Source organism: Cynocephalus volans, chromosome 7, assembly GCF_027409185.1.
Source record: "Cynocephalus volans isolate mCynVol1 chromosome 7, mCynVol1.pri, whole genome shotgun sequence".
Classification (NCBI taxonomy): Eukaryota; Metazoa; Chordata; class Mammalia; order Dermoptera; family Cynocephalidae; genus Cynocephalus; species Cynocephalus volans.
This window is the reverse complement of record NC_084466.1, coordinates 61,913,602-61,938,757: the sequence shown is the minus strand read 5'-3', so window position 1 is coordinate 61,938,757 and position 25,156 is coordinate 61,913,602. Positions and strand designations below refer to the sequence as shown.

The following is a 25,156-nucleotide window of genomic DNA, read 5'->3' as shown; positions in this document are numbered from 1 at the left end:
ATTCATGAGGGATTGACCCCCATGACTCAATCAGTTTCCAACACTGCCACATTGGAGATCAAAATTCCACATGAGTTTTGGAGGGGACAACACATCCAAACTCCATCAGTCTGCATGTCTGTTTTTATGCCAATACCATGCTGCTTTGGTTGCTATAGCTTTGTAGTATGTTTTGAAGTCAGGTAGTGTAATGCCTCCACCTTTGTTCTTCTTACACAAGATTACTTTGGCTATTCAGGATCTTTTGTGGTCCCATACAAATTTTAGGATTGTTTTTTCTATTTCTGTGAAGAATATCATTGGTATTTTGATAGGGATTGCACAAAATTTGTAGATCACTTTTGGTAGTATGGTCATTTTTACAATATAAATTCTCCCAACCCATGAACATGGAATGTCTTTCCATTTCTTTGTATCTTCTTCAATTTCTTTTGTCAGTGTTTCATAGTTTTCCTTGCAGACACCTTTCACTTCCTTGGTTAAATTAATTCCTGGGTATTTTATTTTGGGGAAAGTTATTGTAAATGGGATTGCTTTCTTGATTTCTTTTTCATCTTGCTCATTATTAGTGTATAGAAATGCTACTAATTTTCTTTTTTTTTCTGAAGAAATGATACAATTTTTGTATGTTGACTTTGTATCTGCAGCTTTACAGAATTGGTTTATCTGTTCTAAGAGTCTTTTGGTGGAACCTTGAGGTTTTTCTGTATATGAGATCATCTTGTCTGCAAACAGGGACAACTTGACTTCCTCTTTTCCAGTTTGGATGCATTTTATTTCTTTCTCTTGACTCATTGCTCTGGCTAGAAATTCCAGTGCTCTGTTAAGTAAGAGTGGAGAGAGTAGGCATCCTTGTCTTGTTACAGTTTTTAGAGTGAGAGCTTTCAACTTTTACCATTCAGTATAATATTAGCTGTTGGCTTGTCACATATGGCCTTTATTGTGTTGAGGTATGTTACCTCTATTTGTTACCTAATTTGTTGAGGATTTTTATCAGGAAGAAATGTTGAATTTTATCAAATGCTTTTCCTGCATTAATTGAGGTGATCATATGGTTTTTGTCCTTCATTCTTTTGATGTGATGTATCACATTTATTGATTTGCTTATGTCTTTTTTTTTTTTTTTTTTTTTTAAAAGATGACCGGTAAGGGGATCTTAACCCTTGACTTGGTGTTGTCAGCACCACGCTCAGCCAGTGAGCGAACCGGCCATCCGTATATGGGATCCGAACCCGTGGCCTTGGTGTTATCAGCACCACACTCTCCCGAGTGAGCCACGGGCCGGCCCCTGATTTGCTTATGTTGAACCAACCTTGCATTCCTGGGATAAATACCATTTATATCATGGTGAACGATATTCTTAATATGCTGCTGGATTCAGTCGGCTAGTATTTTGTTGAGCATTTTTGCATCAGTGTTCATCATATTGGCCTATAGTTTTCTCTTTTTGTTGTGTCTTTGGTTTTGGTATCAGGGTAATGCTGGCCTCATAGAATGAGTTTGAAAGAGTATCCTCCTCTTCAATTTTTTGGAGGAGTTTGAGAAGAATTGGTGTTAATTCTATTTTAAATGCTTGGTAGAATTTGGCAGTGAAGCCAACTGACTTTTCTTTAGTGGGAGACTTTTTAATACTGATTCAGTCTTGTTACTCGTAATTGGTCTGTTTAGGTTTTCTATTTCTTCTTGATAGATTGTATGTGTCCAGGAATTTATCCTTTTACTCTAGGTTTTCCCATTTGTTGGCATATAGTTGATCATAATAATCTCTAATGATCTTTTGTATTTCTGTAGTATCAGTTGTGATGTCTCCTTTTTCATTTCTCGTTTTATTTATTTGTCTTTTCCTTTTTTTCTTGGTTAGTCTAGCTAATGGCTTGTCAATTTTGTTTATCTTTTTGAAAAACCAGCATTTTGTTTTGTCAGTCTTTTGTTGTTGTTTTTTTTAAAATCTCAATTTCATTTCTTTCTGCCCTGATCTTTGTTATTTGTTATTTTTTTCCTTTTGCTAATTTGGGGTTTGGTTTGTTCTTGCTTTTCTAGTCTCTTAAGATGCAAGGGCCAGCCTATGGCTCACTTGGGAGAGTGTGGTGCTGATAACAGCAAGGCCAAGGGTTAAGATCCCCTTATAAATCATCTTTTAAAAAAAAAGATGCATCATTAGGTTGTTTATTTGAAATCTTCTACTTTTTTATGTGCGCATTTATTGCTATAAACTTCCCTTTGAATAGTGCTTTGGTTGTATCCCATAGATTTCTGTATGTTATGCTTCTGTTTTTGTTTCAAGAAATTTTTAAATTTCCTTCCTAATTTCTCTCTCTACTCATTTATCATTCAAGAGAACATTGTTTAGTCTCCATGTATATTACAATTTCAAAAGTTTTCCTTGCTGTTTATTTCTACTTTTATTCCATTGTAGTAAAAGAAGATACTTGATATGATTTCAATTTTTAAAAATTTGTTGAGACTTCTTTTGTTTAATAACATATGTTAATATAATCAATCCTGGAAAATGTTCCATGTGCTGATGAGAAGAATGTATATTCTCCAACTGCTGGATGAAATGTTCTTTAAATGTCTGTAAGTTCCATTCAGTCTATAGTGCAGTTTAAATCCAGTGTTTCTTTGTTGATTTTCTATGTAGATGATATGTCCAGTGCTGAGAGTGCGGTATTAAAGTCCCAAACTATTATTGTATTTGGGTCTATCTCTTCTTTTCTAATAATATTTGCTTTATATATTGGGGTTCTTCAATGTTAAGTGCATATGTATTTACAAGCAAGAGGATTTACTCTTGCTGAATAGACATTATATAAAGGCATTAACATTATATAAAGACCTTCTTTGTCTCTTTTTACAGTTTTTGATTTTCTCATTTCTATCACAAATTGTTTTCCTGATTATACTGAATCGTTTATATGTAGTCTCTTTCATCTCTGAGTTTTCTTAAGATCATTATTTTGAATTCCTTTTCTGGCAGTTCATTGATTTCCTTTTCTTTGGGGTCTGTCTCTGGCCTGTTATTGTGTTCCTTTGGTGGTGTCATATTTCCTTGCTTTTTCACATTTCTTGTGTCCCTGAATTGATGTCTGTGCATCTGATGAAACAATCGCCTCTTCCAAACTTTACAGAGTGGCTTTCATAGACAGAGTTCTTTGCCTGCAATTGGGTCTTAGTATGCTTGTTGAAAAGGGTGTGGTGATTCTGTTTCTGTGTAGATGTAGTGGCTTAGCCTCTGGATAGGCTGTTCAGCTGTGGTCAATGTTGGCACTAACTGTGGATACCTCAGCACCCTAGGCTATAGCAGTTTGTGGCAGCAGTGGCAGCAGCAGAGATTGTTAAGGTCTTTGGTGGCAAGGGCTTTTGGTGTCCTCCTATTCTTGTTTTTCTCACAATGGGGCAACTTTGTCAAAGGGATTCCTCTTGGTGTTGTGTGTAACCTGACCTTTTAGCAACTGCAGTGGTGTTGTGCTCCAGGTGCAGGTGCTTGGAGTAGTTGTGGAGCCAGGATCCTGGGCTCAGTGTCTCATAAACCTATTGGGGCACTTAGGTCTTTGAGTGCAGGTTCACTCTCTGCAGCAGTGTTGGATGTCAATTGCCTGCAGCACCAGAAGTTGTGGCTCTGAGGTCCATCTGGCAGCTTGGGATCTGTGAGCCCAGTTAGAGATGTGACTCTGACCCTGGGGAGACTAGCACAGCCCTGGCCTGCTTCTAAGGGAGAAGGGGTGCTCTGGAGGTTTGGACCTGGGGAGCAGAGTACAGCTGTAATTCAGAAAGCAGAGCAAATGGGGCTCAGTTGTCACTCAGTTCCCAGAGTGACATGTAGTGGTAACTGTAGCCCCTGGAACAATGGGACTCAGAAATATCTCAGTCTCTGTGAAGCAAGGGGTGGCAGCAGCAAGAGCCCCGAATGGCAGGGCACAGCTGTTGTTTGGGCCTGGGGGGCACAAAGCTACATAACACTGACTTCGCTCCCCAAGGGAGAGGGTGTCTCAGCAGCTTAGTCTCTAGGGGAATAGTCCAGCTCCTAGGAAGCAGGGTACTAGATTTGTTAGACCCCTAACACAGGGTGTCTCAGCTCAGCCACTGCCCTGTTTCCCTGGGATGTGAGGTACTAAGTCAGCTCAGCCTGGGGATGCAGAGCTGCTCAGCTCAGTTAAACAGTTTCTTGGTCAAGCAGCTTCTCAGCCAATATAGCAGTTCCCCAGAGGGTGAAGCACCCCTTCAGCTCAGTCCCAGGGGAGTGGTACACAGCCATAACTGGGAGAGGTAGCTAAAGGTTCCCCGGAAGGAGAATGCAGCTTTGCAGCTTCACTTCCAGTCTGAGGGGGAGGGCCACTGCTGCAACTGAGAGGGATGGGTGGAGCAGTTCCACCACTGCCTGGGCCCTCAGAGTAGAGTGTAACAGCTGCTCTCAGCTCAGCTTGGAGAAGTCTAGTTCAATGGCAGCTTAGTCTCTGGGATGGAAGAGTATCACTCACCCTTTGGGTAAGACACCCTCTACAGCAGTTCCAGCTCTAAGATTGTGCAGTAGCTGCACAAACCACAGAGGGAGGGGCATGATGTCAGCTCCTCTGGGGAGCACAACTGTGTGGACTCCAGGCAGCTCCCTCAGCTGGGCTTAGTGCTCACCCAGAGGTGAGGACAGTAGGTGTCCAAGGTGTCGATGAAGGCTGCTGGGGTCCTTTTGCTTACCTTTTCTTCACAGGGAGAAGTTCCTCCTGGTTCCATGCTGCTCCTGGTGGGGGGATGGGGAGGTGGAGGCCGGGTGTGACCTTCTGTTCTCTAAGTGGCTCTCCTGAGTTTCTGCGCTCACTAGCATTTCCTTTGTTACTCCTTTGATGTGCTCCAGTGCTCTCCTTTAGTTATTTTCATCCAAGCGTAGTTGTTTATTCATTGTTTTGTCTCTGTGCGGGAGAGATGAGGGGTAGGGTCTTCTAGCTGGCCATCTTCACAGGTTCTCTTTCCAATCTTCAAATGTACAAAATTGCAAGGAAATGATTTGGCCTTCAGTTACACCTAGTCAAAATCAGTATCAATAATTTTTAAAAAGCTTAATGAACTATGCTAAAGGAAAAATTAAATTACGTTTCTGGTCACTGCATAGAAAATTATATTTAAGAGTCTATTATATGAAAAGTGATCAAAGAGTATACAGTCAATATATGTGGGGAACAATGAAATAGAAGTTTGTTAATAAAATCACTATGTTGCCTTTTCCCCCTGGATTTTGTGATGCTTGTGGTATTTATCAGAGTTTTGAAATGTGAAATTTGTCCTAATTTGTTTTCTCACTCTAAATAAAATTTCTCTATGAAATTTGTTTTTGTAATTTTGTGATTTTTTTTAAGTGAACCCCACTAATCACACTAACTTCAGGCTTCACTTACCTGGGTGTTCCCGGACCTCCCCTGCAGACCACAGATGGCAGCCCGAGACCTTCATTTTGTAGCCCCATTGCTTAGCCCAGGCCCAGATGCCCAGTGCGTGATCAATTAATGTTTGTTGAAAATCATCCCTAAAATCTTATGATGTCACATTTATCTTGATGCAATCAGAGGGTGAGAACTAAAGGTGTGAAGGTATCCTGGAAAACCAATCCCAATTCAGAAGGATTACCTTCAGCCTACATGCCTCTCTGCTCATATAATACTTCCACATGCTGTGCCTCATTTAATCTTTATAAAATCCCCAGCTCCTAACAATTGGGAGCTAGACCAAAAGACAAAAATAGGAATTCCTACTATAGGTGACTCAGAGTATGGATTGCAGCAAATGAAGAAGATATTAAAGGATAACAATGGAAATTATCTGCCTAGGACCCCTTGAATCCATGGACTCCCCCAATTCCTACATTTTCTGAGACTACCTAGCAGTTAGGAGCAGAGTCAGGACTCAAAATGTCATCCTCAAACATTTCCTCCTTTACTTTGTTATTTTCCTTTGTCTGAGAGGCCCTGCAAATTCAGGTGGCAAACTCCACCCAGAGGTATAGGTATTTAGCCAGTTGCTGAGTTTGCAGAATATACACCAAGTCTGGCTTTGCCAGTTGCTATCTCCCTCTTGCCCCTGTTTTGGAGATACTTTTTCTTCTGTGGGACTCCAGATCCACTTGCCTTAGTTTGAGTAATAATAATCCCTAATTTGCTCCTTCCTCTGGGTTTTGTAATCAGAACCCTATGACCTCACCTCACCCTAGTTCAAGTTCTTCATTGCTTTGGTGACTAGACTTTTCCCCTCCAGACTTTTATAATCACGGAGAAGTATGATTACTTTATTTTTTTGTAGGTTTCATCTGGCATCTTCATAATTGGGTCCTTTATTTTGACATCTCCTCTATCTACAGACATTACAAGCAAATTTCGAAGAAATAATTCACATTTCTCTGACATATAGCTCCTGTGGTTCAATCCACTTGCCTCCACTCTCTGATCCTGTAAGTCAACTTCTAAATAAATATAAAACTGGAATTCCCAAACCCATGTCCACAGGCCACTTGCCCACTCTATACCTCCTTGTTATGAGAGAGAGAGAGAGAGAGAGAGAGAGAGAGAGAGAGAGAGAGAGAGAGAGAGAGAAAATGAACTCAGGATTCATAAATCAAGGGGAAGGCCTGGTTAAGCCAATTTAGGAAGTCAATAAAAGTAAACATAAGATAGTCAGGACTGGAACACAATGAAGAAGAAAAACAAATCACCAAGACAATAGGTGCAGGCAGATTACCTCCATAACTTGTAAAGAAGAGATATACAGCTCATTTTTTAGTGTGCTGCACTTTTAGATCTGATATTTAAAAGAATAATGGTTAGATTAAAATAGAAACAAATTAGCACAAGAAATGTATGAGGTTAAAAAGGGAACACTTCATAAATTCATTCAAATGAGAATTATCTGGAGGTAGATTCAAAGTATATTCAAGTTTGAAGATATAGGGACAATACATCTCAAAGGCAGCAAGAATATTTGCTTCTTGTTTTTGAACAAATTTGGTATGATTTCAAGAACCAGTTACTCATAAATTTCTCAGAGTCATTAATTCAAAACCAATTAACAATAGTCTCAACTTGGATTTTTTCCAGTTCCTTTGATAAATCGGCTATGGGTGTTTCTTGGAATAAAGTTGTGTTCTACCTTTTCAGAGGGGCTGACATTCTGCCACTATCTCACAAGGAAGCAAACAGGTTTTTCTACTAATGTTGGCATAATTGTGCTCAAAGAATAGAACATCCTAAGGGAGTGTTGAACCATTGGAAAAGAAAAGGTGGGAAATCAAAATCTGTGTCATCTGATCTGGGACAAGTTCAGGGGCTGGCATTTCACACATACTGAGAGTGCTTCCCTGTGTTTATATTAGAAAACTTTTTCTACTCAATATCCAGAATAAATGTATACATTTTTGACAAATGAAAGGTTTCATTTGGGAAAACAGGAGTCTCAGGATTTCACCCCTCCCAGGTTGCATAACTCTTGGTATCCTGGAGTAGATAAAAGCCAGTGAAAATATCCACACTGTTCTTCCCCCCTTCCCACTCCCCACTAGGACTAAAGAATTCCCAGGAACTGGATGTCAGGTGTTAGCCAAACACAGTGACCAGCACTGCTTTTTATCAATTCATAAGAAAGCCCCCAGAAGTAACCCTAGCAGTAAAGTAAAAAAGTGCTTTCCCACCTGTTATATCCTAGATCACGCTGGGCCCCCAGAAAGGATTTCCCAAATCCATTGTACATCACGGCATGGAAGACAAACATATGAACACCAGGGATATGTGTTAAACTTTTCTGGTTGTTAACAAAAAACGCACTCCCATCCTCCCCACCCCTTTGCCCCATTCTTATGTTTGTGTGCACTCCCAACTTTGGCATACTTTCCTGGCAGGGGAGACACAGATTGTATGATCTCTGAAGTCTTTTTGCAGGAGGAGACCCAAACTTACAAAAAGAGCTGTGTTTCCTGGGGAGGCAATGAACAACCCCGCTGTTTTCCCAGGAAGATGCTTATGTGTTCACTTTGTGCTTAATCAACCACACCCCCAAATAACTCAGCACAGGAGGTAGGGTAAAGAGCTCACATTTGAAATGTTTTGGACAATTTTCTGGCAGTAATGTAAGTGTTCTAAGTTAGGGGCTATTTCTTGCACTAGAAAAGTAAGGCATTACTTGGCTGACAAGTATTTCAACCAGCTTAGCGCTCCCTTCTTCAGCTGCAGTGAAGGATATTATAGCCAGGAACCAAACTCCAGCTGAGTACTGTGATCGGGACCACCCAGGTCTGTGATGGTCAGTCAACACAAGTTCCAAGGGGAATTTACACAGCTTGGGAATATTTGCATCAAAGAACTGGAGCCAAATTACTTGACTCAAAGGGAGATGTCTAATAGCCTAAAAAGGTGAACTAGTTCTGATGTCTCACAAAATTGATATTGTTTCAATTCAGTGTATCAGCAAAACTTCATTTATATAGACAACATTCAAGATTGATATCACTGGCGTTTTTAAAACATGGCCCTCAAATTCCTTGCAAGAAAAAGCCTCTAACTTAGAACACTGCCACTATTGCCGAAAAATTGTCCAAAACAATTCAAATGTGAGCTCTTTACACTACCTCTTGTGCTGAGTTATTTGGGTGTGTGGTTGATTAAGCACAGGTCTATGACCCCACCCCCTAAGTCTGGGCTTTATGACTGCCTGACTAATCAAATTCAGAGGAGGAGATACTGTGTTAGTTTTCATACCCAGGTTTTAAGATACTGGGCTTTCTCTTCCTGTCTCATGGGATGCTCCCACTTGAGATCCAACCACCATGTTGTAAGGAAGTCCAATCAGCATATGAAGAGACCCACATGGAGAGGAAGCAAAGTCCCTAGCCTGACTTCCCAGATGATAGTTAGCACCAACTTGCCAGGCATGTAAGCGAGCAATTATGAAAGCAAACCTGCCAACCACAAGTCAGATTGCCCCAGGTGACTCCCATGTTAAGTGAATGAGTTGTCTCTGTTGAGCCCTGACAAAATTGCAGATTCATGGACAAAATTGCAGATTCGTGAACAAAATAATTTATTTGCTGTTTTAGGTGATTAAATTTTAGAGTGGATTATTGCAAAGCAATAAATAGCTGATAGAGTCAACTTGCCACAAGATACTTCAAGGCAATCCATAGATTAAAAGTGATTATTCCTTAATTCAGTATCAATTTTGAAATCTAAGAGAGCAGATTCAGCTTAAGAGAGGTATTTGCAGCAAACATAAATTTGATGTTGGTGTTTTGCAACAAGCTCTATTATATTGATATCCTGCAGGCTTGAAATTGAAAGTGATAATATTAATAACAAAAATCCAGCACTAGTGGCCAATTCAAATGATAATGTTTTCCCTAACATGGGAGTCTTACTGTTGTTACCTTTGACATGTTTGCCTTTAATTGCATGTCTCTCCGTGATGAACTGTTATAATGGTTTAATTTTTCTGGAACATTAGATTACATGGAGAGAATTGTGATTACATAACTATAAACATGTTCAGCATGGGACAAAATACATAACACAAAACCTCATGAAATTTAAAATAAATGAAACAGTAGAGGGCCTGATAAATTTAGTACAGCACATCTCAAGTACTTAAAACAAAGATATATTCATTTATTTATCCATTCATCTGACAAATATGCAATGAGTTTCAACCATGTGCCAACCATCTCTACTGGCTAGACCTAAAGATGAAATAAGAAGGCACAATGCATAACAGTAAATAACAAGGATTATCTCCTGTCTTAGTCTGTTCTGTGCTGCTGTAACAGATTACCTGAGACTGGTAAATTATAAAGAACAGAAATTCACTTCTCAGTTCTGAAGGCCAGAAAGTCCAAGATCACGGTATCTACAGTCTCAGCTGTCTGGTGAGGGCTGCATTCTCTGGAAAGGAGCAATGCCGTATCCTCACATGGAAGAGCAAGCTAGCAAACAACCCTATGAAGCCTCTTTTATAGGGTTTTAATCCCATCACTGAGGAATAAGCCCTGATGGCCTAAACACCTCTTAAAGCTCCCACCTTTTGATACTACACATTGGTAACACCTGAATTTTGGAGGGGACACATTCAAACCATAGCATTTTCTGAAAAGGAAAAAACCTTGTTCCTTTTAAAATTTCTGTTCGGTTCAATCTACCTGTACACCTGGGAGAACTGGGTTCATGGATCTCCAATCACTTCCCCGGCTCATCTTCAATGGGGCAGGAATTGCCTGAGGGGAGTCATGCAGTTCCATGGGGTTAAGGGGCTGAATACCCTGCAAAAGGCAGTACACTGGCCCAGATCCCTTTATGCATTAGCCAGTGTGGTGGCATCTATTATTTTTGCCTGCTTGGTGTTCCTCTCTCACTTCCTCCCCCTGCACCTCGCTTTTCCTTTCAGGAACCAGTGTGCATGCGTTTGCTGCCACCCAGGCTGGCCAAGGCAGCCCTCTCCACTCTGCTCTTCTGGCTACAATAATTGGCTTGGAGTTGGGTAGGAGACACAAGTCAGGAAAATTCGGACATTCTTTGTAGCTACCAGGAGTGAGAATTTCTCTTTCACCCGGGGTTGCAAGGCTAGGGTGTGTAAGTCTGTAGCTCATGGGGTAACCGGGAGGGGATTGTCTGACTCCGAATGAATCTAACACAGAGAGAAATGGAGCAGAGTCATGGAGGGATTCAGCAGGCACTGGGAGTGACAGCAGGCTACCTGAGCCAGTACAGTATTTCCCATCTTTTTGCTGGAGTTCATTTGAATTGGGTTTCTGTCACTTGTAATTAAAAGATTCCTAAAATAGCTATTTTTATCAGATGAACCTATTTTGGGCCAAGAAATGGTCTATAGAAAGGTAAGTGACACTTGAAAGAGGAGGTTAAGAAGAGCCCAGAGTCTGGGGCCTCTGCAGTCCAATCAGGATGTTCCAGTAAGCCTAAGACAGATACTAGCGTCCTGAAGACGCCTGTGGCTTAGCACCAGGGAGCTGCTAAAGAGCAGTGGAAACCAAAGGTACAGGGAGACTCCCAGAAATTCTCTTACCTTGTGCTATGGACTCAATGCTTTACAACTGTGCATCGTCAGAACCCAGGGTCCCCTTCTCCCCACGCCCCGAGGTGTGTGAGCCACTCCCCCATTACCTAGACACCACCTTAAAGAGAGTCCCAAGAAAAGGGGAAAAATTATCAGAAAGCTTTAACTTAACTCTAAGGATACAGTTTAAACAGTCAGACCAATTTGGACTGAAATTAGTGTGTGGGGGTAGGGGGTAGAGGGGTTACTACCCAGCAAGTTGGAGCCTCCTGAGGATTTTGTACCCCATTAATCAATGTCCTGTACTAAATCTCCACCTAGGCCTCGATGTTTTATTTTTCTGTGTATTGCAGCATGATTTGATTGCTTTTTTTTTGGAACACTGTTCCCTAGGCTTCCCTGATCATATGAATCACCTAGAGAATTTATTTAAGATACAGATTAATGTTTTATATAAGAATATATAAATTCAGTCCCACCAGACCTACTGAATTAAAATCTCTAAAGGAGGGTCTGGGAATCTGCACTTTCTACAAGCACTTCCGGTGACTCATGTGATCAATCTGACAACTGCTGCTCTGGATTTTAGCTGAGCTCCGTCATGTTAAATATAATGCCATATGCCCTCTCAGCTGTGCCGCCTGGCAGGCTGATTCTGGCTATGCTTGCAACTACTGTGGAAACGTATTGTTACTCTTCTTGAACCATGATTCTTCCTGATTATATTTCTTTCTCCTTAAATGTTTAGGGGCCCAGGTGTTATCACTTCATTATCATGCTTACAGAATGCCAAATTAAATTCTGTCAATTTGGGTAAAGATTTTACACCCTTTAAGTCACACAGACAAATCCACAGCTTGGAAGGCTACATTCCATACTTGGATCTAGCCATTGGAGTTGGACTAGGTGGGTGATGCCAATCACAGCAAAGCTAATAGTTCGTGTTCCCTGGTGAGGCAAGGGGTGCCCTTTCTCTACCTCAGACATGAATAGAGGTGCATATATGCCCATTTACTAGGGTATTAATTATAATCTTTGGGGGGAAAGCCCCAGACATCTACATATTCAACCAGCCCACCCAGAAAGTTTGTAAATCACTACATGGGACAGAGAGCAATAACCTGTGCTCATATACCAGACAGTCTGGTTTCTGGAGAAAATAAAGGTAGTATAGGCAGGAGTCACGGTGATTTCCAGTAAGGCAAGAAGACGGCAACAAAAAATGCATGGCTGGAAGCCAAGTAAGGAAGAATTCACGGCTCCTACAGAAAAGGCCTTTCTCTTCCAGGTGCTGAGTAATCTGGGGGAGCCTCAGGAGGGCAGCACGGGAGAAGTGTGGTCAGATGGAGATGAGCCTGGACACAGCAGGCCCTATGGACAGGAACTGTTTGGAAATGGGGGACGGGAGGATGAGTAAGACATGGTCCCTGTCCTCCCATAGTTGATAAACTCCTCAGCCGTGTGAGAAGCAGCCAGTGTCTGATCACAGTCCTGTGAGGGGAACCAGGGAGGGGACACCCACCCTGTCACCAGGGCATGAGGAAGGGCTCTAAAAATGTGGCATTTGAATCCAATTCTGAAGAACTGGTAGACTTTCATTCTTGGGTTGTTTGTGTTGTTTGTTTTGTTTTTGTATTTTACTATGTTCCAACAAGGATTTAAAGCAATTTTAATCTGGGATGTTCCAGGTGGAGAAATGCTTTGAGGGCAGAGAAGACGGCAGGAACTGAGCCATAGAATAATGATAAATGAACTTGACTGCAGTGGTAAGGAGAAAGGGGTGTGTGGGGTGGAGGGAGGTGAGACCGAAGTGCTTTTCACTAGTCCAGGAGGAAGGCGATGAGGGCCGGGGCCACGGCAGGCTCAGCAGGCACGGAAAGGAGGGCCCTGCACAGAGACATTGGAAAAAGCCAAACCTTCAAGACTGGACCCAAATAGGATGTGGGGGGTTGAAGAAAGAGGGAATAAGTGAGGTTATTATTCCCTCTAGTAACACTGAGGTTTCTAGTTTTGGTGCAGACTACATGGAAACACTATTAGACAAGATGGAAAATGCAAGATGACTGCCAGGTCAAAGAAGAGAGACACTGTCTTCATCCGGGCTGCCATAACAGAATACCTGAGACTGGTGATTTATAAAGAACAGAAATGTATTTCTCACAGTCAGTAGCTAAGCTGGAACTTGAACAGTGGTGGTCTGAACATAAACCCAGCATTCTTTCTACTCCAGCAACTTACTGACGCCAGTTGTTTCTTCCACATCCAACATTTTATATAGATATAAGGAATGGATTGTGATAAAGATCTTGATTGAAATATGTCTATGACAGTTTATATGTGAGACCAAAAAAGCAAGACGAATTAGAAAAGAGAGAAAAAATATTTACGCAGTGATCAAAAGGTAGCCTTTGTTTTAAATTTTCTTTTCTTTCAGGTTTCATATTTAATACTTCAGTAGTTTTGGTCCAAAAAGGGTTACCTGGCAACACTTCAGGCCAGTCACCTCACAACTGCTCTCCCTTCCCCTAGGATATGGTGGGTTAGAACCACAACCCATGTCCACAGGGAGCTGTCACTCACACACCCGTCCCCAACCTTGCTCAGTGGCAGTTAGAGGGGTCACAGCCCAATCTCTAAAACCTCAGGGAAGAAGGGGGCAGGTAAGAAAAAGGCAATGAAAGAGCAATAGGAAAAAACCTTTAATTTAAGCCTTTGCCAACTGTGGTGAGGATAAACACACTCTCTTTTGTTCAGAAGGTATTCCTTGATAGAGAAAAAACTAGATATGTTGAAGGGAAAGCACATTAGAGAGGGATTCTGTTGTTTTCACCTGGATCATCAGTCTCTATTTCTTAAATTCCCCCGAGAGCTCTTGCTAGAAGCCAGAATTGCTTCAAAGAAAAGAAAGAAAAGGAAAAAATGTAAGGCAGAGAGGGGCAAGATAATTAGGTAGGGACACATTTTTATAAATTTGATCCTCAAAATACAGAGTGAAAACACTTAAATAATTATTAAATAACTTAAATAATTATTTAAGGGGATAAGACATGAGTAAATATGGGTATTACAATCTCCTTTGAAAATTGGACTCATACTGTTTAAAGTCATTTTAATAATCTTGTGGTTTATCCTATAATGTATTTTCCAAATTGCTCCAGAAGGCCTCAAGGCACACATACAATGAAATCATTCAGCCAAGTTCTTTAAACAATTGATAATAGTTATAAAATTAAAACTGGTCACATCTAACTGTAACCGCATTGAAATCATTCTTTGCCCATCTATGGCACTTGCCTTGAAGTGCCTGACCTCTGGGGAAGGATTAATTAAATCCCACAACTGGAATGAAGGGCAAAATTCCAGACAAGTACAATTAAATCCTGTTATAAAGCACCTTTTCATTCATGGACTGGGTTACACCTAGTCAGTTTTTGCCCCTGGTGTACAAGAGAATGTAGAATGCGTCTTTCACCCTGCAATCTGAATGCTTATAACACAAGGTCATCTTCGTCCATGAAAACTGATCAAGCAACTGACTCAAGAACATTTTGCTTTTCCTCCTCTCTCCCCTGCTGTCTCTCAGCTCCTAGTTCCCAAACGATGTCCATCTAATCCTACATTTAAAGTATTACAGGGTTTAACAAAAATGAAACAATAGCTAATTTCCCAAACTCAACTGCTTCTCATTTCTCCAATCTGTCTTCATTAAAAAAACTGAACAAAACGTCCATGTGCTGTGGGAGCTACTTCAACTTAGCATTAAGAGACTGGTCTTTCTTCCTGTCTTCAGTACTGGGTTTTATTTATTATGTTATATTTTTGGAAACTGTATTCTTAAAAAGATATAACTCCTCTCTCATTGTAACCTGAAGTCTGCAGGGCATGTGTTCTCTAAGGACTGGACTAAGAGCCCAAAGCAGGAAATGGCCAAATACCTGTCAGGTGGTAATAGCAGTGCTTTGAGACACCACTGTTTTCTATTGTCTTTGAACAGGGACCTTAAAATGGGATATAGCTCACTCAGGTAATCCTGTGCCACCCTTCAGGACTTCATGTCTCATTTCCTGTCTCCCAACTTAATTCTGATCCCCCAACTCGTTGATCTGTTAATGTCATCCACCAAGTGCACAACATGCTTCTCAAGATCATGGCAATGTCAAAGAACTTCCTTGCCCATTGGGACAGATACAAAGCCCAGCTGAAATGAAAGACATGACAATGTGCAAATAAGAAAGAGAAATCACATGTATAGCTTGTCCCAGCTCCAAACAAGCTCTGACTGAAGAGATTTAGAGAGAGGTTTCCTAGAAAGCCTTCAAGGAGGCCAGAAGCTTTAGGATGTATTTTACATGTTAAAATTTAAAGAAATGAAGAAACTGGCTCTGTAAGAAAAGGGTACACTAGGGCAGCACGGCAGAAGCACAAGGAGGTGAGCTGTTAGCATGCAGCCACTGCTTGGCTGAAGGACATGAAAGTCCACGGCAGAGGTGCTTTACCCAAAGCCTGTCCAGAAAGCTGATAGGCAAATATGCCCTTGAAAGATGAACTGCTCTTCTGTTGCTATATTTAGTGCAGCATGTTACAGGTCCTCAGACGGCTCTTCTGACTCCAATAGTAAAACAGTAGATAACATTCCCATATTGCTAACCTCTAAAGAATGCTAATTCTTTAATGCTCTAAAGGTTGCTGATTGTCATATGCTCATATGTTAAAGGAACCATAGAAGCGATATTATAGAAGTTTGTAAATAAGCAAAGAGCTTCCACTGGGCTGAGGCCTCCAGGTGATGTCCTCAACAAGAACACAGCAGTCAAGAAAGATCCCAGCTACAGCGTCCACAGGTCAGATATTAGAAGAACATGCATGCTATTACAATACTTGAGTTCATATATCTGGGGGTGACCCTTCCATGCAGCCCTGGCACTGCTATGTCCATGAGGACAGCACAAATCCACCCCCAGGGTAAGCCTACAGAATTCTCCAGTCAAACGCACAGTGACAGCCCCATCCACCATTCACTCTAGAAAGGCTTCTAGACGACAGCAAGCTCTGAAGAGCACAAATTCTGGATATCAGCCAAATTCTAGAGCAGAACTGAGAATTTCTCCTCCTTTGACTGCTGCCTACATCACCATTAATCCTGCTGTTTGAGGATTTCCGAGCCAGTGGAGCAGAAATCCCCAGGATCCCCAAGGAGCCTCCTTTCTCAGGGTCCGGACCACTGAACTTCTCTTTAAACCTTATCTCACTATCAGCGGCCCGAGGAGCTCAGGGGCTTTGCCTAAGGGCTTCGTCTCAGATCCCCTCCTTCATTCTCTATGGCATTAAAAAAAAAATGACCCTGTGTTAGAGTGTGTTCTCCTGGGTCCTCTTCACCCAGATGAAAGGCAGTAGAGCAACATCAAGTTAACTCACTTTTTCATCTACATTTTCATTGACTCAAAAAGCACTTTTTAGTCTTTGTCTGTACAGGATACGCTGCTAGGTTTTATTGGGGTGGGGAACGGAGGGCTGGGGGCACTCTGAGGCTGCCACACCGCTCCTCTGCCTCCTGCCTCAGCCCAGGAGCTCGTTGGTTCAAGTGTGTGAAGAAAATGGGAGGCCCTGGTGTCTAAAACTGAAGGATGAAGGGACTAAGAATGGAGTTTGGAGAAGTCAGTTTAAGGCCACTTTTTTTGCGTGTTTTTTTTTTTTTTTTTTTTTCTTGGCGGCTAGATGGTACAGGGATCTGAATCCTTGATCTTGGTGTTACAACACCATGCTTTAACCAACCGAGCTAACAGCCATTCTTCAAGCCACTCTTTATATCACTTCCCAAATAGATGCCCTCCTGCTAACTTTAGACACAGCTTGCTTGAGAAGACAGTCTTTGAGCAGTCCACCCACGTCCTCACTGGGCATGCCCACTGCCCCTGTATTAGTTTCTGTTGCTTATAACAAAATACTTGGAACTGGGTAATTTATAAAGAAAAATGAAATTTATTGCTTACAGTTTCTGAGGCTGGGAAGTCCAAAGTCCATTTGGTGGTGGTGACAGTGACCCATGGGTCTCACATTGCAAGATGATAGAAGTAGAGAGAGCAGCGAGAGCAAGAGAGAGACAGACTCTTCTCTCTTCTTTTAAAGTCCTCAGAACCACGCCTCTGAGCACCATTTTTAATCCATTCACTACTGCACGGTCCTACAATCCAATCACCTCCTCAAGGCTCCACCTTGCAATCACCATAATAGGATTTCCCACCTTTTAAACAGTCACGGCGGGGGCCAAGTTTCTAATACATAAAAATTGGGGGACACAATTCAAGCTTCAGTGAGTTTTGGGGAGACATAATTCAATCCACTACAGCCCCCAAATGCACATATGCAGACACTTTCTTTGTTACAGATGTTAGCTGAAACTGTTGAATAAGTGGATAAAAGGGGTAAGAAAACTGGTCTTCTATCAGAAGAGTGTGAAATAAGCAAAAAGGAGAAATCAAAAAAGTAGAAAAGCAGAAAATGACTATGTTCACTTGTTTTCAATTTTTAATGAGGGAGGATGCATCACTCTCCCATTTTCTAAAAGAAATTGAAACCGACTCGATAAATGATGTGCCTTCTAAGGACAGTGCCAAACAGGAATAAAATCCAGCTCTCCTTCACTGGAATTTCAAACTGCATGATTTCTTCATCTTTGCCTTGAAAAAGGTTCTCTTTCCCATCAAAGCCCCAGAGAAAGACAAGCTTGAGCGCAGATTTCTGCACAGCATCTGGTCCTACGTGAGAATGGCCACTAGACTTTGGACACCTGTAAGCAAGAGAAATTGTGTCCAGGAACACAAAACTGGCCCGTGTAAAAAAGAAAAACCACCAAATCTCTCCCTCTCTCCTCTCACACACACAGATGCTCAATATTGGCAATGTTAGTCTATCTTCTGAAGAGACAGAAATGAACAAACCTAAAGGAATTCATATTTAGGGAAAAACAGATGGTTATATAATATGCTTTGTGAGTGAGAAGAATTCCTAGAAATTTTTTTAAAAGTCACCAACTGACAACGCAGATGAATTGTCGCCACCATGCCTTTTCTTCTTTGCACAGAGGTAATTAAGACGACACCATGGGAAACTGCTTCGACTGTTTGCAGAAATCACACCTGACAAGGCCAAGAGGTTCTTGCCGTGAAAACCAGTGCTCTCTCCCCCGTTCTGTCTTCCTTCTCCTCCTCCCGGAGCCGTTCCCGCTGGGCCACGCGGACGGTTCTGCTGAGTCAGCCTGACATGGCTGTCACGGGCCAGGGCTTGACGGGCAGGCTGGACAGACGCGCGGATTCCTTCCCGTCCATCAGCCTGACCTCGGTCTATCCAGCGGCACTCGCCCAGGGCCTCGGCACACCAGCCACACTGTTGCCGCAGAAGACGGTCTGGGGCGGTCGGAAAGCTGACCTCAACCCTGTCCTCTACCAGCTCCTCGACTCCACCCCAGAGGAAAGAATTCAAGAGCAGAGTCAGAGTAGAAAGTGAAAACAGGTTTAATGTAAGGACTAAGGAATACACACTTCATAGGCAAAGTGCAGGCTGACCGCAGAGGGAGTAGCAGCATTTTGTCCTCCATTCTACGTTTTATGGTTGGCTATCTACACATATTCATGTTATCTATGATTATTTAACTAAGGGAGTGGTTCCCGGTTCTGTAACTCGTAGGTAACGTTAGCCTTGCGCATGCTCTGTTTGTTCCTTTTGGCACACGCTCAGTGGTCAAATTCCAGTATATACACCAAATATACTTAAAATGTTCTCAGGGCTCGCTAGCACCAGTGGAAGGTCATTCAAGGACAATCTCTTTTCTACTGTGCATGCTTGACACTGAAATCGATCGAATTTGCCTCCTGTGGTCTCTGTTTCTGAGTTGTGCTCGAAAATAGGTGCAACATGCGACAGTAACTCATTTCTGGCTCAGGAGGGGCCTGAGTTCCAGGGGAGTGGTTTGAGGCTCAGAGCAGTAGCTGAGACCCAGACTCTAGGAAAGTGAGCACTTCCTATTTCAAGACGAATATCAAGGACAAGAAGATGCAGCGATTTGCCAGCCATTTCCCCACATGCTTACACACTCATTTGCCAAGGTAAACAGGGAATGCTCCAGACCTCTCATTGTAATCTGGGGATGCTAATCTCAGCTTTGTTCATGTTTGTGGTGTGCACACACGCATGCACACATGTACGCACACACGTGCAGACATACACACATGTGCATGCACGAGATGGGCTTAAAAACAATTTATTTTACATATTTCTCCCTTTTTAAAAAAAAAATTTCTTCAGCAGAAATAAAGGATGCTATCAGTCTCCTTAGATGGAAGTACCTATGGAAATAGGCACACTTCCCTCTTTCAATTGCCATCTATCCCTTGGGTTCAGACTCGCAGCACAAGAGGAGTAAACGACAATCACATAAAAGTGATCAGGAGAAATGTTTGAGAAAATAATACCTTTTTTTAGGATAACTTCAGTGAGTAGGAAGAAACCCCGCAAATGTGCGTTAACATGCTAGACCCTGTGAAACTGCATCCCTCCCACTCCCCACCCCTGGGTTTCAGATCTTGATTTTCACAAAAATCTTCCAGTCAAATTGTTTCAAAGATGGAAGAATAATATCAAGATGCAATTCAAATCCCAATGGTTTGCTAAAATAATTGATATTTGGTAAACTTGTCTTTGTGCAGGAAGACTTCAAACAATTTTACTAGAGATCCACGTGAGATAGAAAACAAACTAATCCCCTGTGTTGATTGCCAAAAGAAAAACACTTGCCATTTATTAAGGAGACTGTTGCAAGAAAATGCCATTTGCACTACCCAGATGTTAACCAGTGGAAGCAAAGTTCACTACTTGTCCCCTAGGTGCCCTGTTATTTTAAGAGCAAAAGTTGTTGGTGCTTTTCTTTAGGAAAGTGAACATATCCACTAGCAGAATGTAGTTATTGGATCCAATGGTCCCTTGATGGTAAGAAAGAATCACCCAGGTGTTTGTTAAGTATACAGATTGCTAGTGCTCTTCAATGACATTTCTGATTCAAACCATGTGTGCCTAGAGCCCCAGGCACCAAAATTTTTAACAAGCTTGTCAGGTGAAGTTAAATACAGTAATTTGCCTAGCGTCATATTGCTGGCTAGGGGTCATACCAGGGCTACCCGGATTTCTTGACTTTTAGACCAGCAATATTGACAATCCTGTGCTGCATCCAATTTTGTTGAGGGAAAATAGCAATTAAAGTGCTCAGTCAAAGAAATATAGGATGGAGTATCTTTCAGGCAGCTATGTTTACTTGAAGCTTGTGTGGCAATGGAACTCGAGATTAGTACTGAGCATAACTTTAGGCTCTAGTTTGAAAGAGTATATGCCACCCTTCTAATTTTAATAACTATTTTTAACTTTACAAGTTTCTTTTAAAACTAGGCATTGTTGAGGATACAAATCCCTAGAGTGCAATGGTCAAGACTTCACAGTCCAATAGCAACAAAAAACTCAGAAGTCCAGCATATCCTACTTCAGACCTTTGGTTCCTTCTTTGTTCTGTGTTCTGTGATCTCTGAGAGCTTACAAGTACCTCAAGGAAAGGAGCCTAGTTTGTAGTGTGCCAATGGAGGAAGCATATCCATGCCCCCTGCCCCTGCAGTATCCACAAGTCCAGGACAGGGTCTTGCTTTGGCTGCAGTGACATTTCAGGAGTGAGTTGGGCCATTTTCTCAACATTAGCCACAGTAAAAGGGGCTCCTAGCCACTTCGGCTAGGACCCTTTGGATTAAAGTATATGTGATTCCTCTGTCAGGCCCTGGGCTGCCCCAGGATGAGTTTAGGTAGGGTCTGGATGGAGTTGGGTGGCAGAGTCTGGATTCTAGGACACCCCACAATGAAATATATATTGAAAGCAGCCCAGAAACAGAAGGATATTTATGGTTTTGTTTTGTTTTAAATCAAATTTCAGTTTTAGTTCTAGCATTTTTCTTAAGTTCTACTTGGTTCTATTTCTCTTTTTTAGGAAGTTCTAGTTCATTTGACAAAACATAAATTCTAACTGTGGTCTGGATACAGTTATCTACAGGCTAGAGATATATAGTGAAAAAGACGTAATTGTACCTTAAAGCAGTTCATAGTTCAACTGGAGAAACAGAAAAGTAAATGACTCAAAAGCAGAAATAAGACGTCCGTGGAGGATGAATAATTATCTGGAGGCACATGCGGGAGGGGCACCTATGAGGCAGATGAACAGGGAAGCCTTGTGGAGAGGGGCATGATGAGCTGAGGTCTCCAGGAGGAGGTGGTCAGGTGACAAGGAGGGTAACGGATGTGCTTCTTACAGGGATCCTACCCAGTTTGGCTGCAAAGGTAGCTAGAATGAGGCCACTTCAATTCAGCAGGATAGCCAGGACCAGGCACACACAGGGAGAGCTGGCCAGAGTAAGGGCAGGGCATCACACTTTTTATCTCACAGGCTCCTTGGGCAGTCTGATGAAGTCTATGGACCTTACAGTAGGCAGAATAATGCCCCCACAGATGTCCAGAATCTGTCACTATATGTAACAAAGGGGAATTAAGGTTGCAGATGGAATTGAAGCTGCTAATCAACTGCCCTTAAAATTTTATTCTGGATCATCCACCTGCGTCCAATGTAATCACAAGGGTCAGACCAAGCTGAGGTCTGCTGGCTTAGGGAGGAGCTTGGATGTGGTTAAAGCAAACTACTTTAGGACAAGCATTTTGGATTTTGGGGCAGCATCTGGAAGGACAACACAGGAACAGACAGCTCAGGAGAGCTTCACAACCCAAGAACAGAGCCAAGGAGGTGAGAACAACACAAGCCTGGACCACAACTGTCAGGGTGTGATAGGCCCAGGCTGGGGTAGAAAGGGGCCCAGCAGCCTTGATCACTCCTATGCAGTCTCTTATTGGAAAATCCTGCACATCTCTAAGCATCCTTGACAGAAGTGAGATCCTCCTAAGCCTAGAAGAGTAGTTTTTAAAATTCTCCTGTCCAGGAATCTTTGGGTTGATACCTGAAGGCAGAGCTCCATCATCTACCAGAATAGAGTCAGCAGCAGAAACAGGTCATAAACTGTTCTGTCTGGCCCACATGATTATTATGATTATTCTAGATTTTATTTTTCATTAGTGTGTAATTTTATATAGGAAAATACACATATCTTACACATTGATCATTTACAATTCCACTATCCTGGAAGGTTTTCCAGTGCCCCTATCTAGTCAAAAACTGACTTTCCCTTATAAAGACAATCACTGTTCCAATCTCTACCACTATAAATTAGTTTTGTGTATTCTTGAAATTTGTACAAATTAAATTTACAGTATGTACTATTTTGTGTCTGGTTTCCTTCGCTCAATATAATATATATAATGTTTTTGAGATTTATACACATAGTTGGTAAACATATCAGTAGTTCCTCGTTACTGTTAAATAGTATTCCACTACATCGATATATCACAATTTATATATTCTTTTGTTGATAAACATGTGAGTTATTTTCAGGAGTATTTCAGGTTACTATAAATATAGCTGCTGTAAAGAACAGAGTTGTACAAACAAGTCTTTCGGTGGACACACTTTTTTATTTCTCTTAGGTATACACATAGAAATAGAATTACTTTTTCATAAGCATACATAACACTATAAGAAATGACCGATAAGTGTTCCAAAGCAGTTATGCTATTTTTACTCCCACCAGCAGTGTATAAGAGTTCCAGTCGTTTTACATCCTTGCCTGCATTTGGTATTGTCATACTTTGTAATTTTAGCCATTCTAGCAGGTATGAAATGGTATCTCCATGTGGCTTTAATTTGCATTTTTCTGATGAAAATTGATGTTGGGCACAACCCTTCCTTGCCACACTGCCTTTTTGAGTTTGCCAGTGGTTGAAGTATGAGAACTTTGGCTGCAGTTGCAGACATTTTGGGTTCACCTTTGGGTTCAACTCAGTCTGGATTCTGGAATCCAACTACCACAAGAATGCAAGGTAGTATGTTATTTCTTCTCTGCTTATTATCCTCTTTACTGTTGCCTTCCTGGCAAAATTTGAGTTTGGAAGGTAGAGGGAGAATTGTTGAGTCAATTCTGCTCATGAAGTCTTCCTTGAGTTCACTGCCTTTTGCTGGCTCCAGAGAAAACTATTTAAATTTTGTAAGGGTGTTTCTGTTTGTTACTATGGGAGCAAAGGACTTTCATAACCTTCTAGCTGGAACAACAAGTGTTTTTGTTTTCTTTTTTCTTTTTTGAGTTTTTTAATTAATTTACCGTAATGAAAATTAGGAAAACTTAATAGAATATGCAGATTTTCCAACTTCTCTTGAACCGACAGGGGCTGCATTTCTATATGCAGTGATTAGTGGGAGCTAAGGAGTGTCTGTCCCTTTACTTTATCCACTTCAGCCCAATCCTTGCCTCTCCCGTCATCCAGCTCAAATTACATTACCTATGATTCCTGGTCTTTTGGATATTCATCACCAGACCTTTCCATCAGCGATGAAGGAGATTCTGCATCAGGGTTTTTGGTGGTGATAGTTTTTTTGTTTTTCTTCAGTTTTTTAATAGCTTTATTGAGAATACCACACAACTTACCCATCTAAGATATAAAATTCAATGGATTTTTAATATATTCATAGATATATGCAACCATCACCACAACAAATTTTAGAACATCTTCATCACGTCAAAAAGAACCTCGTACCCTTTAGGTACCACTCCCTATCCCTCATTTTCCCCAGCCAGAACCACCAGTGGTCTGCTTTCTATCTTTACAGCTCCACCTATTCTGTACATTTCATATAAATGGAATTATATAATAAGTGCTCTTATGTGACTGGCTTTTTTCACTTAGTGTAATGTTTTGAAGGTTCATTCACTTTGTGTCATGTATTAGTACTTCATTCTTTTTCATGAGTGAATAATATTCCATGATAAACATATACCGTATTTTGTTATCCATTCATCAGTTGATAGACATTTGGATTGTTTCTACTTTTGGCTATTACGAATAATGCTGCTATGAACACTTGTGTACGAGTTTTTGTGTGGACACATTTTAATTTCTTTGGTATATACCTAGGAGTAAAATTTCTGGATCATATGATAATTGTATTTTTAATTAATTGAGGAACTGCCAGAATATTTTTAAAAGTGGCTGCATGACTTTGCCACCAGCAACATATGGGGCCTTCAGTTTCTCCACATTCTTATCACCACTTGTTATCATCTGAATTTTAATTCTAGCCATCTCAGTGGGCATGAGGCAGAGTCTCATTGTGGTTTTGATTTGCATTTCCCTGGTGATTAATTGTGTCAACTGTCCTTCTGTGTGCTTTTTGGTCATTTGTATGTCTTTAACGAGATGTCTATTCAGATCCTTTTCCCACTTTTTCCCAATTTTTTTATTGCGTTAAAATATGCATAACAAAATTTACCATCTTAACAATTTTTAAGTGTACAGTTTACTGGTATTAAATACATTCCTCATCTTGTACAATGATCAATACCATCCATCTCTGTAACTCTTTCTGTCGTGTAAAACTAAAACCCTATGCTTATTTAACAGTAGTTCCCCTTCTTCCCATCCCCTGGCAACTGCCCTTCTACTCTCTGTCTCTATTCTGAATACTCCAAGCACCTCATCTAAGTAAAGTCATACAGTATTTGCCTTTTCTTGACTTGTTTATTTCACTTATCATAAGGTCCTCAAGGTTCATTCATGTTGTAGCATATTGCAGAAATTCCTTCCTTTTAAGGCTGAATAATATTCCATTGTATGTGTGTACCACATTTTGTTTATCCATTCATCCACTGATGGACAATTTGGGTTGGTTCCATGTTTTAACTATTGTAAATAATGCTGCTATGCTCATGTGTGTACAAATAGCTCTTGGAGACCCTGCTTTCAATTCTTTTGGGTATATATGCAGAAGTGGAATTGCTGGATCATATACTATTTCTATTTTTAGCTTTTTGAGAAACTGCCATACTGTTTTTCCACAGAAGCTGTACCATTTTACATTCCCACCAATAGTACACAAAGGTACCAATTTCTCACATCCTTGCCAACATTGTTATTTTTCTGGCTTTTTGATAGTTGCCATCCT

The 25,156-nt window shown here is 41.2% G+C and overlaps 1 pseudogene; it reads right to left on the bottom strand.

The window, feature by feature from the left end:
• The window catches only part of LOC134381643 (receptor-type tyrosine-protein phosphatase S-like), a 139,436-nt pseudogene that overhangs the window by 99,910 nt on the left and 14,370 nt on the right, over positions 1-25,156 (bottom strand).